This window comes from Magallana gigas, chromosome 9 (assembly GCF_963853765.1).
Source record: "Magallana gigas chromosome 9, xbMagGiga1.1, whole genome shotgun sequence".
Lineage (NCBI taxonomy): Eukaryota > Metazoa > Mollusca > Bivalvia > Ostreida > Ostreidae > Magallana > Magallana gigas.
In genome coordinates this window covers 29,819,156-29,832,434 of record NC_088861.1, presented here as the reverse complement: position 1 = coordinate 29,832,434, position 13,279 = coordinate 29,819,156, and positions in this window count along the sequence as shown.

Genomic DNA, 13,279 nt, shown 5'->3' with positions numbered 1-13,279 from the left:
ATTCATGCTAAGGCAAAATTTTAAAACATACATTTATTAACAACTCCTTGATGGATTGATCCATGGCATCTTGGACTGTATTTGTATTTTGATAATATAAGCAGTTTATTTAAAACACCAGCAAATAACAATAAAAGAGACAAAATTCATTAGTTTCAATAATTGCCGGTCTACTTTAATGTATGTAACTATGAGTTGCTGTTTCATTGACAAAATTTTCTTGTCAATAATGTGGTATGTCGTTGGAAAATTGCGACGAATAGTAATAAACCCAGATGCATTCAAATATTAGGCATGTGAACTTTTCGTATTACATTTAATCATATTTCACATTTGACAAAACTTTCACCGTTCTGTTGTACAGACCGCCAGGAAATCAATCTCACTATTTAGGAGTATGGGTGGACAGCAAAATTAATCTTCAGATCTACTTTATAAATTTCGAAATGATTTGATGGACAATGATTTCTATTATTAAGTTCATTTATGCCTTTTATATATGTTAATACAATCTCTCTTAACAAGATTTAACTTATAATGCCAGAGCTTATCACAATTGGTATGTTATCATTCAAAATTCCATTTTTATAATGTTTTATTAAGAAGGCTTCAGCATGAATTGTACATTTACAAACCAAACATCTGCCGGCGAAGTTACCAGTCGACTGAGTCTATAGCAAGCGGCTAACGTAAACATTGGCTGTCATCAAGTGGGGAAAACGACGGTATTCTCAAACGAGCTCTAACAATAAAGATAACAATGAACTAATCTAATTTTACGCACTTGAATAAAAATTCTTTATTGATTTATGGACGATATATTATCTACATTGAGCAGCTGTTAGAATTTATTATTAAAATATATGAAGATGTCAGCTACACTAACGATTGAAGTATTGACAACACTGCAAGTGATAACCTCTATTTAAAATCTTAAAGTAAATAGCAAGCAGAGTGTGAAAGGTTTGTATAAACCCGAAAAACAGAAGCTTACCTATTGATTTTAAGATACAAATGTATCATAAATATTAATTTGATAAACAATTAGAAATGCATATGGTTCGATACATTTATATCAATTAAATCATAAACAAAAAGGTACTTTAAATTCAAATTAAAATCAAGAATGTTTATACTGAAGATCATCATTTTCTTTGATACAGCGCCAACAAAACGCGCAATACATTACTAGCATACTTTAAGTTCTACTTTTACTAAATCTTCATTCATTTAATATATCTTATAAGCGTCTGATGTTTAATTTTCTTTTTTACCTACAGTACTGAACATTTAACACTATATAGATTGCATTTAAGAATCAGACATTTGTTAAGTTGACAATTCGTTAGGCCGGCGAACCTTTGATCGAAAACCTTATGATCATAGATTTTGTTTAATTTGAAGAGTATGTATATGGTTTTCAAAGAAAGCTAATTATAGCATTCAATTTCCATTAAATGTTCCTACATTTAATAATTAAATATAAACACGACATTTATGAATACACGAAAGTATATTATCTTCCATATTAAGTTCAAGTTATTTGCTCCGGAACATATTTCTTACAGTTCAATTGAAGAATTTATTTAAACATTTTTAGTAATATACATTTAAACAAGAATAGGAATTAATGCAACTTGAAAAGCAAAGAAATTTGATATCATGAGATGGTCCTCAAAACACCAGAAGATAGTCAATTACGCATTATAGAGTCTGTACATTGGTGAGGTATCATTATTTGTCTAATAAGGGATATGAATATGAGTTGGTGTTGATAAAATATACCATAAACTTTTCTAGTGTTTCATGTTTTGCTGGGTTTGATAAAGTGACTAATTCGTCATAAAACCCCCACAAAATGATTCTGACACACTGCAAAGAAATATAAAATGGGTAATATTTTCATCAATTTGGAAACGCTCGGGGATCTACGTCAAATATTTTTGCCTTCATTAATACTTAACGTTTTTTTTTATTGTTCAACAGTCCAAAAATATTGTTTTTGAATAATTTTCATATTTTTTATAAATTTTGTGAAATCTTTTTTATTAGAAATAGTACAAGTAAGACTGGTAAACGGGAGACATTACGAAGTAGGGCGTATTGCACAACAACAACCGTCTGTGATGACCTCTGGAATGCAAACAAATGCTCAAGTTGTCTGTAGAAGGCTAAGATTAAATTGGTAAATATTTGCCGCTAAAATATTGTATATGATAGCGAACAAAAAATATTTTTGTGAAGGAACTAGCAAGCAGACATTTTATGAAGTATTCTATTGTTTTAAAAAAGACAACAGAGTAGCTCAAAATTACATTGTAGTAGGATTTCTGTTTTAATTTGATATTACAACTTAGATTTTAAAAAAGGATTTTATACATTTATGACGATGTAAAAGCAGCGTAAATAAAATTATATCGAAACATGATAAAAAATAACCGTTTCATTTGTGGGGTGTAACCGTTTTATTTGTGGGGTTAACGTTAAAGCTTTGAGCAAAAAAAAAATATAATAGAACTACCCGTGCGTTAGTAATAATTGAAAAAAACGAGGAAAATATTTTATTTATTTATAGATCAGTACTACCTAAATCTGTTCTTGTCAAAGACAGTGGAGATGAATACAAGTACACAGCTTGTAAATTGTCTCTTAAACATTGAATAAACTTAAACAAAATATATGTATTAAACAAAGTGCTATTAAAAAATATTTAATATTTTAATTTGTTTACGACAGTACATAAACAAGTTGGTTGTCGGGGCATCTGGCGAAGGCATAAACTCGGAGACTTATAAACTGAAGTCAAGGCGGCGCGGCGAACGTGCATCGAATTGGTGAAAAACACGGAAGAAGACTTTTACAGACCAGTAATTGGTTAAACAATAACTATACAATACAAAGGAGTCATAGGTCTTTTATTTACTTTTTAACAATTTTTCGCAAATTGTGTGACGCGAAAAAAACCCCGGATATACGGTACATGTATTACCTATTTAATTTAATTAATATAACTTATACATGTATGTAAATCGTTTTCTAATTTCCATCTAGAACAAATTTGGCAGGATAGTACAAACTACGTTAGAAATGTATAATCCCTAAAGACATTTTATTGCGCATTAAAATTATTTATTTTATTGATCTTAATGTGCTTCATATTCGTAAAACAAAATGAACATATGCGAACAAATTTATAACATTTAGGGGGGGGGTATTAAAAAGTAATATTCAAGAAAAAATGTGCTACATATTCTTGCATTAATTAACCAACAGTACACAATTTTAATTTGATATTATTTTGCCTGAGGTTTAGAGATTGTAATTTAAATTCATCACTATGTATGGGACGTATGTTGACAATTTGAACCAAAACTTCTAAAACTTTCATTATTTTCTCGGTTTTCAATAGTTGCAAGGTTTCAATGAGGGACTATTCTCAATTATCAACTTAATTGGCACCAAAATCGGCAAGTACATGTATTAAGTAATAGATTAAAAATGAGCTCTGGCTCGCAATTTGTTGTATGTTTACAAGGCTGGCTAGCACCCGTGCCATGTTTTTTTGTTAACGTTCTACTACTGGAAAAGGTTCTGTTTCAAACATTTAATTTGTTCTGTTTGCTGCATGTGTAGACATATCGAATATAGAATATCTATGTGTGTCACTTTCTTTTATTTTAGACATGATTTTCTTTTTCAGCACACATTGAAGAAAAACATTGCCAGCCACCCTACAAATTGATTAACCAACATATAAATTTAGGCAAAGTGTCTGAAATGTAAATTGATAAAAGTTTTGCATATTTTTCACAACGCCTTAATTTTTATCATAAAATGTTTTATACCTGTCAAAAGTAACACATAATTAAAAATAGACTAACCGCATGTTTAGTGTCTTTGATATTTATGAAATGCATATTTGATGACGTATAACGCTCATTTACTTTTATTTTACGTACTTCCGGGTTTGAAAAAAATGTATATTTTTTAAGCAGATATACCTGATTTAATATGCCCCTTACAAAACCTGAATAAATATTTTGATTAATTATTTTGATTTTGAAAAATACAAATAAAATAATCTTTTCATTTTAATATATAATGAAAAAAATAAAACGGCGTTTTTTATATAACTGGATAAAATTTCATTAATATTAATAGCATGCATTTTTTCACATGAAGTTTTAAACTCTACAACGTGTTAATTACTAGCAACCAAAAAGATTTTCTAGTTTTTCATAAAAAAAATTAAAAAATTCGTTTAAGATAATTAAATCCATCAAATAAAATATCAAATATAAATCAAATATCCATCAAATATCCATCAAATAAAATTTTGCTGCAGCATTCCGCCTTAACACTTCTTGTTGTATACAGGAGGCTCGGACACTTATGCCAAATGTTGTATATACTGACGTGCTTTGTTATTAGTAGCTGTGACGTTTGAGTGATGTCTTATCCCCAAAAATAATCACCGAAAAGCTAGCGTTTGTTCTCAGTAAAAGACGGTTGTAACGAAGGGACAGGGACGGGCGATTTTGCTTTTTATAAGCGTAATTCGTTATATCCGTCAATTTTACAACATGTTATATAGTCACGGGAAATGAAAGTCACTTCGCTGTAAGCGTCAATACATTATAAACGTGTTTGCTATAACTGTGTCTTACTGTTTTGAAAATGTTCTAAAGGATGGATAAGAAATACTGGTAAATATCGGAATTGTTGTATATTATACTTGGTCGTTATGTTGTTTTAAAGTTTCAACGTTGGGTGAAAACAAATCTGGATTAATAATTTACTGAAAACTAACATTTATACGCGTGTAAAAAAATGTCTGCAAGGATCAAGAGAGCCTTTTTGTCGCAAATAATTTTATTGCTGCAATTTGGTATATGCAAATATATAGATTATTTTTGTTTTACATATTTTCACCAATCAATATAAAAAAAACAATTTTTTTTTTTTTTTTGAATTTTCCTTCTTGCAACTAGATTGTAATCTGTTCTTGGCTAAATTAACACGTCAAACAAAGGTGTAATCATGAAACGATAACCTTATGAAAATGTTTTATATATGATTTTACTTCAATTTGTTATCCTATTTACTAATCATCCGTGTTGCCTTTTTTATTTAAAATCACAAAAAGAAACGTATAAAAGTCAAAACATAATGTAACCGTGTTAATATTTTAATGAGGCCAATTTCTGCTTCATCTCCGAAATGGATCACCTTTAATCAAATTCTACATATTTCCACTATGTCAATTATTTTATTTAATGAATATATAAATATTAACTCATCAAATCAGAGGAAATGAATTTATTAATGATGATTTTTTAAAATTATTTTTTCATTTTTTTCCCAAATGACCAAAGACTACTTTTCCCTGCCTTTGAAATCTAAAAGTATCTGATAAACATGTTTAAGATCGATCACTGACTTGCATCAAGTCGCCTACAAAATGATGTCCTTTACCAATCAAATATCAATCTCTTTGAGTTTCAGGATACATGTATCAGTTGCAATATCAGATCTGCAAGGTTAAGAAATGGCCATAAAGCAGTTAAGAGTTAAATTTCTTGATTTTTTCTTTGAATTGAATTTACATTAACAAAGTTAAACTTTACAGTAAAGCTTAACACTGCACGTAAATAGGCACCGTCACACAGTCAGGTACCTGGTATATAAACCCTTCGATTTCGTTACACCCAATTGCACACCCGAAACTCGTGGCCGACGTTTAGTATTCCTTTTGTGGTCTTTCGATTTTATGCATTTATTTCTTATTCTGTTTGTAAATAATGTATTGACGAATTTATTTGATGTTAGTATCCTCCTGGGTTGAAAAAAGTGCGTACAATTTGGTAATTTCATTGCGACTGAATTACACGGCGAGACAAGATGTACACCCACACATATGAGACCTCTACAGCAAAGTACTTTGAACTGTTTAGAGGTATGTGCCTTATATAGGAGTTGTAGGGACAGCAGGGATGAATGAGAAATATGGCGGACAGTGCCTATTTACGAGCGGTGTTCAGCTTTAAGTTTTTGGTATTTAATTAAATTATTAAGGTCTTCCGTTTCCAACGGAAGACCTTATAGTTTTCGTACTGTTTCTTATTATTATTATTTTTTTCCCCAAATTTTGTGCACGCGATATCTCGAAAACTATTCGGCCGATTTCGACCATTTTTTCACAGATGATTGCCAGTGGTCATAATTCTAGAAGTTTTTTGAAATTTTGAAATCGTCACTTCCGGTTCCGATTTACGGCCGATTTTGTAAATTTTTACGACCAATTTTGTGCAGACATAAACTCAGAGACTATCAGAGATATGAATATAAAATTTTCAGGATAGGTAGACCATAGATTGAAGTTGTGCACAATGCAGTTTTTTTATGCCAGTGGCGCAAACTTTAGGAGCTCGCCAGGGCTCGAAAATTGGATACGAATTTTGAATCAAAATTTTCATACGCTTTGATCTGTATCTTTTTATCAGTTAATATTTTGTTAACATATATATAACAAAAGTGGTAGATAATCAAAAGTTCTTTCCAACAAATTCAACAAAAAGGGGCTGGCCCCTTTTTTTAGGGGCCAAGACACTTGTAAACTATAATACAAATAACTTAAAGACAATAAAGATTTTGTAATGCATTATAGAAGCAAAGTTGTTGACCGTAACAATATATATCAGGTAAAATCATTGCCACGCCCATTTATCACGTAATTAGGGAGTTTAGGGGCCAAAGTTCTTAAACTTCAACGCAATATATCTAGAAAAGGAGACATATTTTGTAATGCTTTATAGAAGAGAAAATGTTTGCATTGATGATTCTAATCAGTTCCATTAATCAAAACACAAAAGTCTGTCCCCATTAAGGATCTAGAAGCTGACCCCTAAAATATTCAATCATTTGTATCTAAAATATGAACAACAATTCTACATAAGTGTAAGAACAAAAATTGTTAGTATTTGTGAAACCTTTCGAATGAACTCAAGAAAAAAGGGGCTGGCCCCTTAAATTAGGGGGTCAAGACACTCGTAAACTCTATTACAAATACCTTAAAAACTATCAAGATTTTGTAATGCATTATAGAAGCAACGTTGTTGATCGTAACAATATAAATCAGGTAAAATCATTGTCACGCCCATTTATTACGTAATTAGGGATTTTTAGGGGCCAAAGTACTTAAACATTGACGCAATATATCTAGAAAAGGAGACATATTTTGTTAAGTATTGTAGAAGAGAAAATGTTTGCATTGATGATTCTAACCAATTCCATTAATCAAAACACCAAAGTCTGTTTCCATTAAGGATCTAGAGGGCTGGCCCCTTAAATATTCAATCATTTGTATCTAAAATATGAACAACAATTCTACATAAGTGTAAGAACAAAAATTGTTAGTATTAGTTAAACTTTTTGAATGAACTCAAGAAAAAGGGGCTGGCCCCTTAAATTAGGGGTCAAGACACTCGAAAACTCTATTACAAATAACTTAAAATATGTCAAAATTTTGTAATGCATTATAGAAACAAAGTTGTTGATCGTAACAATATAAGTTTGTAAAACTCATTTCCAAACCCATTGATGACGTAATCTTGGATTCAAGGGGACCAAAACTTAAATCTTAAATGTGCTGTATGTGATAAAGCAAAACTCTTTGTTAAGCATTTTAAAGGATATTGACGATCGTATACAATATCTGAAATGGAGTGGTTATCTGAAATTACATTGATATTTTAATCATATCGTTTAAAAATTGAACGGAAGACCTACTCGTTACTCGTAACGAGATCGTATCTAGTTCAAAATAATTTTCGTTAGGAGTACCGGTAACTGTAATTGCTCAAAAAGAAATAAAAATTAAACAAATATCTCATAAATATTTTGATACAGTGTTTGGTACAGTGTTGCTTGTATGGACAGCTTCCAACCATACAATCCAAACTGACACTGATAGCCTTCTAGCAGCTGGGTTAATCAGCATTGTTGGTATTGCAGCGGTTAAATATATTTTATCATACATTTACACTAAAGCAAATATATGTAAACAAAATAGAATCATATTTGAAAACAGTTCGAGTCTATTTTAGTACATGACCTAATTTAACCTGGTCCTGTGGATCCTGATTTCGTAGATTACCTAAGATCTATTTTGGTTAAAATAAAATGTTTTTTCAATTATTTTAGCTTAATATTCGTTGATAATGTGTAATTCGTAATGCGTAGACAGGATATTAGAGACTATTGATAAAACACGTATATTGATAATTGTGTGGTATTTAGTTTTTAATTTGAGTTATAATCATCAAATTGTATTTTTTAGCAAGCGCCACAGTTGCAGCGATAGCTAGACAACAGGCCGCCGGGAGAAATTGCAACTGTGACGAGAACCTTTAGGATCAAGGTCAATCTTGTGAAGTACTTCTAGCAGCTAGAAGAGAGATATACATTGATGAAAAAATAAGCCATATACATACATTTATAAATGATACAAATAACACGTGCTTGAATGTTGTTGTTATATTTATATCCAATCTCTGATTGGTCGTAAATTCAGTAACTCGGGCATTTTGAAAGTTACTGGGGTACGTGCTTAAAGTAGTAGAAGTTATTCGAAAATTCGCTGCATATCGTGTAACAGACCCCCATCTACCTACTCAATCTGTTATTTTGGTGATATCGATGTTGATAATATGTTTTTATATTGTAGAATGTTGAATGAAAGAAAACGGAAAGTTGATTGTACATGTATTTAATGTGATAAAAATAGTCTGTTGCACTCTGCATGCGAGCTGTTCATGTATATTGGTGTTTTGAGTTTTAGTTTATAAATATTTTATGTTCGTTTGAAAGGGTGAATTAAAAAATAATTATATCTAACTTCAGAATAGGTTAAAATGGTTGTTGATGCAGGTAATAGTCTTGACTAAACTCGTGTTAAAATATATGGATAAAAAATATAGAAATTTGATTTAAGTATAACAGTGGTTGTAAACCTTTTTTATGAATATCAAATGCTAGTGCATCTTCATATGCAATTTGTAGTTGTTTCTTTTCTGAGATGCAGAACGCGACAAATTTGAAAATGAAATGCAAGGATTTTATCATTTGGATGAAGTTACTGAATGGGGTTGCTTTATGCAAGAATTATAAAAAGCTACTACTTTCCACTGTGTTTATGTAATTTTTTTTATAACCATTCATTTGCATTGCTACATTCATGCATAAATTCGATTGTAAATTAATAACATTGATACAAATGATAATTTACTGATGTTATAATTATGATTTTTCTAGTTTGTTTTATTAAAACTTGAGTTTTATCCAGAAATGATAAAACGACATCAGTTTACCAAGTTTACCAATTTCGCCTGTAAGTAAACATCCAATTCACAAGTTTATGTGATTTTGTTCCTTGCATTTTTTTTATATCCGAAACAAAATAAACAGTAGTAGCTTTACAGTGACATACTCCTCGATACGCTTACAATTAGAATAAGCAAACTGCATAAAAATTAACGATTATTGCACAAAACAAGTCATATTCAGAAATAAACACCAATTTTAATACATAGTTACAGAATATCTGGAGTTTTTCTTCCCATGGATGAATATACCTTTGACAAAAAGTATTATTACTAGATAGTACACAAACAAGTATTAGAAACAATAACTTTAGGCACAGTTTATATTAACAAAGAATGAAATCAAATGAAAGGATTTGAGCATGTATATACCCTGACTACTGTTCACTTGATGAAGAGATCATTATTTCGTTGTTTCACTCAACGAAGTGGACTTAATTGAGCATTCATTTTTGTTTCATACAGGATGAATTAGTACCATTCAGTGGGACTAAAAAAGGTTAAACAAAAATAATGATTACGTTGCATTACAGAAAAATGAAATTTTCATTGATAATTTTAGAAACCGTTCATGTCACTGATGAAATAACAATAAGTGGTTTTCAATTGCATTACACACTAATTCATTATATTTGAATTGCAAATAAACCGGTTTGCCTTTTTAAATGTAATTACTTCATGTGTTCAAATTAATTTTAATATTTCTTTATAAAACATTCTTGGTTGACTAATAGTCGATATCGTATCAACATTGGACAGCTGCAAGTATTTAATCATTAAATTTATTATTTTAACATCTTGAATAACTGTTTCAGTATTGATAACCCAGCGATTGAAAATCTCTATTTAAAATCTTTAAGTAAATAGCAAGCATAATTTTAAGGTTTTGCATAAACCCAAATAACAGATGCTTACTGATCGATTGGAAGATATTATAAATATTAATTAGACTATTAATATTAATGAAACTTGAACAGCAAAGAAATTTAATATGATGGGATAGTCCTTAGAACATTAGAATAAACTCAATCACGCATTGTAGTGTCTTTTCATCAGTAAGGTATCATTCTTTGTCAAATAAGGGGTATAAATATGAGTTGGTGCTGACAAAATATACTATTATAATTTTTTTAATGTTTATTGTTTTGCTGGATTTGATAGAGTATTATCAATGAATTGAGGAGATATAAATATATAAATTATGCTTAGATACATTAAGACGTTATATACAGCTTAAGAAGGAAAAAACAGTAAAAAGAAAAAATAAAGATGAAATGTATATATGTATAAGATCTTTTATGATTTGCAATGGTTTATGATTTTTATCAAACGAGTTGTGTGTTTTCTATCTTCGAGCCTTGGCGAGGGAATAGAAAACACAACGAGTTGGTAAAAATCATACATGTATACCATCGCAAATCATGAGAGATTCTTATTTTCATATGTTTTACCACGTATTTTTGTTAAGCCTTAATCGTCTCTGTAAACATAATAATTGTGAGCCACTCAACACATTTACTGCAAGACGTCATCAACCTAACGCACGGAAAAATAACAAACAAGTATTAGTTTTCAAACATGATTTTACAAATCTATGGAAAAAAAGGAAACAGCATAAAATGCCACTTTTCAATTTCGTTATTTTGTTAATTTTTTTTTACTCTACGTCAATCATCCCCTCAGGCTACGTAATGTTAAATTATGACGTCAAGTGGCATAAGAACACACAGTTGAATAAAAAAAATATCCCATGACTGACATCTAACGCATACTGTATATTATATATATAATCAACAGATTATTTGATGTCCCAGCCTTGATAGAATTATAACTAAAACCCAAAATTCAAGGAAACAACATGGAAAACTAAAACTAAGTCTAATACATGTATATACACAGAACCAAAATATCTTTGTGGATTTAATAAATTCATGAACAATGAAAAAATCCACAATTTAATTTTTATGAATATTGACTTTTCCACCCTAAAATATTTTCATGTTCAGAATTAACACCAATATTTTTTAGTTTATTTCAAAGTATATTTATATTTTTGAAATAAGGACACTTCGTAAAATAATGTTTAGTGTCTTCTATATAGAAACCACATTTTCCACATAGCTGTACATCTGATAAAAAATGACTTTTTTAAGTGAGCATTAAGATTGTTAGCATAATTTCTAAATTGACCATGTAAAATATTTTCTTTTCTGTATTTGTAACCCCCATGCCTTTAAGCTTTTTTTAAGACTGGAAATGTGGTGGGGGGGGGGGCTATTATGTATTTTGTGGTGTAAAAAAAGAGATTGAACATAATTTCGTTATTTTGAGCCACTTTGTGGTCTTTGAGTTCTTTAAAACTAGAAGAAAAAATATTCTTGCATTAACTAACCAAAAGTATGTACTTGTAATACGATTTTGATTAGGGTTAAGAGATAGTAATTTAAATACATCACTATTAGTGCGACGCATTGACAATTTAATCTAAAAATTTTCAAACTAGGTTTTCAATAATTACAATGATTCAATGAGGATGTTTTCGATTGTCAACTTAATTGCTATGGACAGGACAGCAGGCATTTAGTAAATTAAAAAGAGTTCTGACTTACAATTCTTTTTGTTGTTTACAAGGCTGGTTTGCGCTTGTGCCACGTTTTTGTTAACGTTGAAAATACTTGAAAAGTTCTGTTTAAAACATCTGATTTGTTCTGTTTACTGCTTTGCTACATCTATTAACATATCTAAAATAAAATACTTATATTTGTCACATTCTTTTCTTTTAAATGATTTTCTTTTTCAGTACACATGTGAAGTAAAACATGGCCAAAGTTTGTTAACTGACCCTTACCAATGGAATGACGAATATATACATGATTGTAAATGAGGAGAGAGGGCTTAAATTATTAGTTTATAAAACTTTGCATATTTTCAACTATTTTATTTCTTTATGAAAGTCTTATCATAAATTGTATTACACCTGTTAAAAGTAAAACATAATTAAAAAACAGTCAAGTGTGTTTGAAATGCATATTAAATGACAACCTCTTGCAAAACTAACAAATCATCGATGCAAAAGAAACATAAACGATCATTGATGCAAAAAAACAACAGATGGTGTGCAAAGAGGTATAAGGAGAAATCGCAACCATCAAAAAGGTACCCATAAATTAGGATGCGTTTTCTCCAGGAGAAAGTGTACCTTGGAAAAATCGTAGCAAGAATTGAAATAAATAAATAAAACTAAATTAGAAATAAATAAACAAAATAACTTATTTGATAAACATTTGTACATTTTTTGCTTGTAAAATTGTTTACATAATCACGTACATTAAATGTTTTACACAATATAGGCACGTAGCAGCGTTTTGTGAAAGTTGAGGGGAGAGGGAAGTACGGACTCATCCTTGACAAGGCAAAAAAACCTGCAAATCATGAAGATTCTAATATGTCGGGGGGTTGGAAGGGGGTTACCATTAACTTCATTTTTAATGCTACATGTAATTTCACTATTTTCACTTTCAGTTTCTTCATGCTCCGAAAAAAGTGGGGACAAACTCCTTGACAGTTTTTTAGTGTAAAATATGCACTTGTTTAATCAGCAGCAGTTGGCAATATCATTGATTATCGATAAGGCTAGAATTATTACGGGGTTGTGGCCTAATTTACTACCTACAATAATGGTAATTATCAAATTTTTGGTTTTTATGTGATATTGTTTCGTGGCTTTTACGTTTGTTTCGCATTATTGTTATTTTCACAAAATAGATTTCACAGCAAAATGTGCCACATATGTTTCACATACGTTAAACATGTGTGATACATTTGTGATCTCACGTACGTTAAACGTGATTTAAGCACCACGTGTGTTTAACATAAGTTAATAAACATATGTGAAACGT